Source organism: Parasteatoda tepidariorum, chromosome 11 (assembly GCF_982258835.1).
Source record: "Parasteatoda tepidariorum strain Cologne lab strain chromosome 11, Ptep-v5.0, whole genome shotgun sequence".
In the NCBI taxonomy this organism is placed as follows: domain Eukaryota; kingdom Metazoa; phylum Arthropoda; class Arachnida; order Araneae; family Theridiidae; genus Parasteatoda; species Parasteatoda tepidariorum.
Genome location: NC_141765.1, coordinates 83,692,628 through 83,700,893, shown reverse-complemented (window position 1 = coordinate 83,700,893; position 8,266 = coordinate 83,692,628). Strand labels below are relative to the sequence as shown.

At 24.2% G+C, this 8,266-nt stretch overlaps 1 long non-coding RNA gene across 1 annotated transcript; it reads right to left on the bottom strand.

Moving 5' to 3' along the window:
• Positions 1–257: 257 nt before the first annotated feature.
• Positions 258–6,587, bottom strand: LOC147801863 (uncharacterized). The gene is made up of 5 exons (XR_015430225.1): positions 6,555–6,587; positions 5,548–5,600; positions 3,675–3,722; positions 2,695–2,759; positions 258–379 (listed from the first exon to the last, which is right to left on the bottom strand). It is a non-coding gene; the product is annotated as an uncharacterized LOC147801863 (long non-coding RNA).
• Positions 6,588–8,266: the final 1,679 nt, after the last annotated feature.

The following is an 8,266-nucleotide window of genomic DNA, read 5'->3' as shown; positions in this document are numbered from 1 at the left end:
TTAAGTTTTTAAAATAATGCTTATATATTTAAAACCTACATCTAGCTTTTATTGATAGAAACTTACACATAAAAGTTTATTTATCCTATAATTTTGTGTATATTCATCAAGTCATTAATTTTATTAAATATTAGATAAACAGTATATATCATAAATAGTTTTTTCAAAAAAAAATATTTTGTACTAGTAAATAATACACCATTTTAGTAATTTTAAATATATAAAAGCAGGAATTTTAACAACAATAAAGCTTAAAATAAACCATGAAGGAGTTTTATTTCCTTGTAACAAATCAATACATCTGTATACACTATTTACATATGGACAAATATATTTTCTTTATCCCATTCCAGAAGCTTTATTTCAATGAGCCTTTTTCCTGCAAAAAATAAAGCAATTTATTTTACTATAGATATATTAAATGTTCACAGAAAAAAAATATCATTGATTTAAATCAACTGATTTTTTAAAAGCCATGGATTAAGACAAGCTGATTATTTTTACAAAAAATTATTAATTTAATTATAAAAATATGATATTGAATTTAGTTAATAAATATGCATTCTTTAGGTTGCATTTAAAAAAACAACTAAGATCTGATTTCAGAGATAATGATAGTATTTCACTAAGAAATAATAAAAGAGATATGTATGTAAATTATTATAGTCATACATCCCTTTAATGATTATACTTAAGAAAAGTATTGATTTAAAGAAATAGATTTGAAAAAAATCAATTACTTAAATAAACTTATCATTTAACTATTATAATTATAAATACTTTTTATACTATGTAACTAATAAAAACATTATTTATAGTATGTTTAATTCAAGTCTTTTTTTTTTCCATTAATAAGGTTATTTACTAAGAAATGGTGAAAGGGATATGCAAGCAAATTATTATTTTTTAAAATAGATCAACTGCCAAACATATTAAAATTATTCACATTTCATTTTTTAATTATTTAAATGCAGTTCATATATATGTAGCTCATAGATATCAAGACTTATTCTACCCAAAGTAATTTAAAAAAGTTTTTTCAGCAATGCAATCTGATCTAAACTAATTTAATCTGCTTTAGATATCTAATTGAAAAATAGTATCACAAACTTTAACATTCATTAGCAAATTGAGAATGAAAAACATAATTATAATTCTATTTATTCAATTAGTTTTGTAATAATTAAATAATTTTAACCATCTTAGTTAGAAATGTTAACTATTGTAGCTATAATAATATTTTAAAGTAATGTTAAGTTTTATGAAAACAATTCATTCAATGTTTTGAATGGTAAACGTAGAAAAAAAAATTTTTTTTTAAATGATTTTCTTAAACCCAACAATTTATTAACAATATTCATGTTATATTTAATTTTATTTAATGCGACATTATATTAATAACCAAATTGCTGGTACATTATACATTTATCAGTTAACTGTAAAAAAAATTAACAAAAAAGTATAATTTGCTCTAAATATAAATTTTTTAATTCCAGAAACAAAGCTTGAATAATTTTTTTAATTCTATTAATGAGCGATTCGTAACAGTTTGAGATTGATAATTAGGAAATGTTAATAGTACTTCTGTAACCAGTATCAATTATTTAATATTATTTCATACCAATATTTATTTAAAATCTGCAATTAAATTCGTGACATCCTTAATAAATTACTTTTAAGTGGAGTTTCAATTATTTTGAAAGGAAGGCAAAGTAAATATTGTGTCTTGGCATTTATATATATATATATATATGTATATGTATATATATATATTACATCAGAAATACAAATCTTTTGATTATTCAAACTGATAGTTTTAGGAACTGCATTAGTATTTGTAGAATATGTGATGTTCTGAACACAGACATTGTCAGAAATCAGAGCAAAAAGCTAAAAAAACATGAGAATAAAGTTGTTTTTTTTTCTTTATCAGGAATTCAGAAATTTCAGGACTATGAACTCGGATATTATTTAACTTATTAAATAAACTATTATGCTAAAATAAATGGAGAGAAAATTTATACTTTATTATTAAACTATTAGTATAAAAACTTACTTTTATTATATCTTTCCTTATAAATTTTGTATCTTTTTTATCAAATAATTATAATGCACCATATAAGAAAACACTTTTTAATTATCATTCATATAAAATATATATGATATATTGCCTTAAATATATAAAAATTTATATTATATTAATGGATTAAAAAATAATTATGTTCCATGAAATTTAATTACATACTAATATCATAAATTATACACATCTAAATAATAACATTAATTAAACAATATTGAAATATAGCATTTCTATATTACGGGCAAGCAAGGTAGAGAATCATTCTTTATGGTATCACTAAAATCAAATTTAAATGCTGAATGTTTATTTTGCTTGCTAAATAAAGCTGCATACTTAAATATTTAGTTCTTTCCTTTTTTATTAGATATTTTGTTAATATATTTAAAGAAAAGAGTGGATATTTTTAGTTGTTTATTGAAAATATTAATTAATAGTTAAAGGAATAGTTAATTGCTATGAAAGACCTTGAATTGGCTCGGTTAATTTCAATTGGCTTAAAATAATGTCCCACAAATTGTTTTAAAAAAACACAAAACCCCCAGTTTAAACAAAAAAAAACTGGTTTCTTTTCAACCATATGGTAACCTAAGGTAAAATATAAATTTATTTCTTACCATCCTTTTTGTTGATTTTTAAATTTTGAGTTTTATCTTCATTGTTGATCTTCCATCCTGACTCCCTATGAAAGAAAAAAAGACTATAATTAGAATATGATAGTTGTAAAATTAGTTAAAACAAAAACAACAAAATCGAAACATTAAAAAAAAAAAACTGTTTCTAAAATCATGTATGAAGATTAATGTAAATATTTTTATTTCAGTTATGGAATATGACAATAAGTTCATTGTTTATCATTTATCTTGTTTATACTCTAAGCATGTGGTGTGTTAGGGGAACTAAATGTGAATTGGTAAATTCAATAAAACTTAGCACGAGCTTGTAGGGGAATACTTTCAGCCTTTCAGCCCAAATTTAATGTGGACAAAGTTTTTAATTTTTTTCATGTATTTTTTTAAGTAAAAAATATTTGCTAAAATAATTGCTTTAATACGAATATTATATGCTGGTGAAACTTATGGAAAAATGAAATATTATATAATATTATCATTTCAAATAAAATAACGAAAAATATTTCGTTATTCATTCATAACTTTACGTAGTTATTTTAACAGTAAAAATAATTTCTTTTAAAATTTTGTTTTCTAACTAATTAAAAAAATAGAATGATAAAAAAATGTTATAACAGGCATGAAAACAGAGAAAACAAATACTAAAATATCGTAATGATATAAAATTGTCAGCACATCTTTTCACCTAATTTATACATTCATAAAGTGCATTTTTCATTTATTACGAAACCTTATTAAGAAATTATTAAATAAGAATATTGCAAAAATATAAATATAAAAGCTTATATGAGTAATAAAAACACTTGTTATTAATAAAGACTGTGTTAGAGAAATACATAAAGTGAACTTAATTTTGATAAGCACAATAATTATTAATTAAAAAAATCAAAATTCTTTTTGCAAATCAAAAATATGTGATTTAATTGAAAAAAATATTAATATTTAATGTTTCACTATGTTCTTACCTTATTTTGCTGTTGATGGCTGGATTAGCATTTCTTGGATCGTTCGCCCTGTCTTTCCATAAAAGAAAAGGAATAAATTAGAGTATGATCGTCATAAAAACAGTTAAAAATCAACAAAATCAAAACTGTTTCTAACTAATTATATTTTATAATTTTTGTTAAAAACAATTTTTTGATTTAAATGAAATTAATTTTGATTTAAAGGAAAGAGAAGGATCATATATTAAAATTACAGCGAATATTTATATTTTTGGTAACTGACGATAAGTTGAATGTTTACCAAATTTTACCTTACCAAATTTTCTCTTAAAATTTTTTTGATTCTAATTTAGAAAAAGAACTAGTCTTTTAGCCAATTAGAATTAAAATAAATAGATAAATTAGAATTAAAATAAATAGACAAATTCTAAATAAAGCTTTTGTTAGTTAGGGCTCCCTCTCAATTTTAAAAATAAAATTTCCTGAATTTTTGAGGAATAGTTTCCAACAATTTTTAGATTATATATTTCCACTACACAGTTATCATCATAAATTTTAATTAAACAGTTAATAAAAATTCTTTTTTGTAGAAAATGTATACACTTTCTTAAACACAAAATTGTCAAAGGTGAAGGCTGAACAGGTATATTTTAGAATTAACAACCATTTAAAAACTCAAAATAGTAAATTAAGAAGAAGATAAATTACATGAGATAAATTATAAATTTTGCACAATAACTGGAAAAAAAGAATTAGTAATCGTCTTTATAGCATTGAGGACCAACAATATTTAATACAAAAAGCTTTATTTCATGAAAAAAAATATTATACAGAAAATATTATTATACTTATGAATAAATTTTAAAAATAATAACCATGAAATAATATTCTAATTTCTATTCAAAAAAATTGAACGTAATTTTAAATTAAATTTGCTTTATAACAAATTCAGTTTTACAACATAATAATTTTATAACGAATTAATTCATTTTAAAACAAATTTAATCGTAAAATTAAACTTAATATAAAGATTTGAAATGTTCTTATACCTCTACAGCAATTCATTAATTGCAAAAGAAGTATAAAAACAACAAAATAAAAATTAGAAATACTGTCCTTCTATTTAATATGTCATTTTGTTATTTATTTATTTAGAACAAAGAATATATTATATTGAGTATCAAAACAAATATTTAAATTGTTTAAAAATATATTCTGAAAATACTCAAAAAAACTTTAAAAGTGGAAGTGTTTAGTGGAACAATTTTTACATGTTTACCAACGTTATTATTATTTTTTTTAATTTAAAAAAGTCAAAGCAGAAAAATATCAAAATTAAAGTATAATTTAAATATAAAGTAACTAATTAGAGATGAAAAAATTTAAACTCTTACTATTTATTTATTTATTTTATGGTGGTTCAAAAAATATTTCTTCTTATATCTAATCAAAATTATTATTTGAAACAATAAGTGACACCCGCGGTTTAGATAATTCAAATAATGTTTTTTAACAATCCTTCAGAGAAAAAATATGGCTACCGAAATGAAGTAAATTATTAAATTAATCAATGCTTCCGAAAAATGAAAGAAGCATTTTTAATTAATGCATAAGAAATCATAAATTTTTCTTTTATTAGATAGAGTTAATTGAACTTTTATTTATTAAAAAAATCGTCTAATTCATTTTAAAACTAAACTAGCAGCTTAAACTAAACAACAGGAAAGCATAAGATAAAATAGCCAACTGAAGTATTATAGTTATAAAACATAATTTCTAAAAACTTAGCAAATAAAATCAAAGCGAATTAAACTAATTTTAAAAAGCTATTTAATAAATAAGTTAAAAAAATTTTTAAATTACATGAACTAAAGAGAAAAAACTTGTTACTTACTTGCTCTCAAGTGGCGCCACTTCTATTTTTCGAAGAAAGAAGAAAACTAGGGGCTACGTTTATCCAGTGTTGCCAGAACGTAAGATTAAAAAGTAGCGAATGGGAGCTCCAAAAGTAGCGGATTCGAACATTTTGTAGCCCAAAAATAAATCATATATATATATATGATTTATTTATTATAAATTTATATATATATATATATAAATTTATTTACTGCACTAATTTATTTGGCTATATTTCTGTAAAACAGCGCCGTTTGCCAGAAAACACTAAAATTATAATAACATTGACTAGCTCGTTTTTTTCCAGCTTTTTTATGGGTAAAAATCAGTCGGAACTGTCTTCGATATTTTAATGTTGGTGCGGTCTTTGAGCTGCATAAGAATACTAAGAGGTTTCGACCTCAGCTCGCTTCGTTCCCCAACCTCAAGAACCTTAATTACTCGCACATAAAAATGTTCTCACTAGCTAATTTTTTTTTTAATAAAAATTATCTCGCGTTTCGAGGAAATTAAAAATAAGACCTAACTAGGACCCAATCTCCAGCAAGAAATTCAGAAAAGTTCAACTTCATGGGCCTACATCTGTGTGTATTTAAAAATAAAAGGCAAAAAATCTTTTTTTGATAAGCAAAATAATTTATTTATTCATTTCTGCTCTGAAGTTCGTAACAATACAAAGTACAAACATTCAGCTGGCAGATGAGAAATATGACTTTGCTTTTCTTTGTAACAGCATCAATAATTGTTTCAAACTCGATTGAGAATAGTTTTGATAGTAATTTAGTGAACAAATGAATATTTTGATTTGGACCACGTATGAAACAGTATTTTAAAGCGTCTACGAAGCAACAAATATTTTTAACTAATTTTTTTTTCATTTATAGTAGCCGTAACATCTGTTATAAAGTGTAAAAAAAAAACAATTATAAAAAGATAGATTTGCACTAAATGCTCGTAAATATTTTCTTTTCTCGCAGCTCGTCTTAGTTGCTGTGCTTACTTTACTTGCACAGTGAAACACAGTGAAAACTTGACCATCTCTATAAGTTAATCACCTATCTAAGATTTTGATGATCAAGTGCAAAACTGGTAAAAACAATTTATTATCATTTTTATAAGATGACGTCTCTGATAAAACCATCAAATTGTAGTTCCACTTCTGATCAGTTTACGATAGTTTCACTGTAGTAGCTTTAATAATTTTCTAAACTCCTTTTATAACACGCAGCATATACATTACCGTGTTTATCATTTACAGTAATTATCTTTCCTAGCTATTTTGCAATTACTATAAATGTTTCGAAAGGTTTAAAATGGTGACATTTTCGAATTAAAAAAATTGTCGTTATTCAGTATTCCTGATCCCTAAGTGCATTATGTTTCAATTAACTTAGTCGTTTTTATTCATAATTTCATTGTTATAGTTAATTATTATTTGAAATTTCATAGTATATATTTTTGTTTTAATAACAAAATCCATCTTTTGCGTTTCATCGTCATCATTGGGTGGGCCTTGGCCTTCTATGAAATATTTCTTCATGTCGTTCTCCTTGATGCCAATTCTGATTATCATTTGCGTTTGGTAATACGAATTTTATTTTAATATGATAACTATCCAAAACTTAATTTTTATTTGTTTCATTTATTTATTGCATATTTGGCAAAATGAGGTGAAAAATAATAACTGTAACCATAGCAATACATATTATAGCTTCCTTTAAAAAAAATAATTTCATCATTTACAACGGGCAAATCTAAGCTCTAGAGCAGGGATGGGCAAACCTTTTTGATCGAGGGCCAAAAATCGAGAAAAAAAATGTTTGGTAGGACAAATAAAACTTTCAAAATTTAAAAAAAAAAAAGCGATATACAAGTTTTAATTTAAATATTTAGTGAGATGAATGAAATTGCGATTTCGTTTTTAAAAGTTCCTTATATTAAGGTTCGAAGCGAGATGTGCCTATTTTACGGAACAAGGCTAAATCCTTTTCTGTTAGTCCACTTCTGAAATGATTCTTTCTAAGGTTCAAAGTTGAAAACTCTTGTTCACATATATAAGATTAAGCAAACATAGAGCTGATTTTCTGGGCATGAAATATTAAATTTTGGAAACTAGCTTTTGGTAATGATTTGTAAAACTTTGGCATATTTAGAAACAAATGCTTCAGATGACTGTTAGATTGTCCGCTCGTTGGATCTTAAAATGCGTAGTCTGCCAAATGTGAAGTACAATTTACCTATATTAGATTCCTCGAGAAAGACAAACGCTAGTTAGAGACAATCTAAGACAATCTAGTTAGAGACTTCTGCTTTCAACATTTTACCAATTGAAGCTGTCTGTGCTAACTATTTCCATCAATTTATGTTTCTTAGAACAAAAATAGAGAAAGTAAAAAGGTCATCAGTACTTTGTTAAAAAAGGAAAAACAGAAATAATTTTAAATAGTTGACAAGAAAATGGATGTATATTGTTTATGTATATTGCCACTGATCGGCAAATTAAAATTATATCCGCGGGCCGGATAAAACCTTCCGGCGGGCCACAGTTGGCCCGCGGGCCGTAGTTTGCCCATCCCTGCTCTAGAGAGATATAAAAATTTTCCTATTTTTCGTGCAACTGTGAATAGATCGTGATTTACAAAAGTGAAATGAATTCACTAAAAAGCATTTAACAGTACGATATTTTTTGGAAACTCGTTGTCATTCACAACAACTAT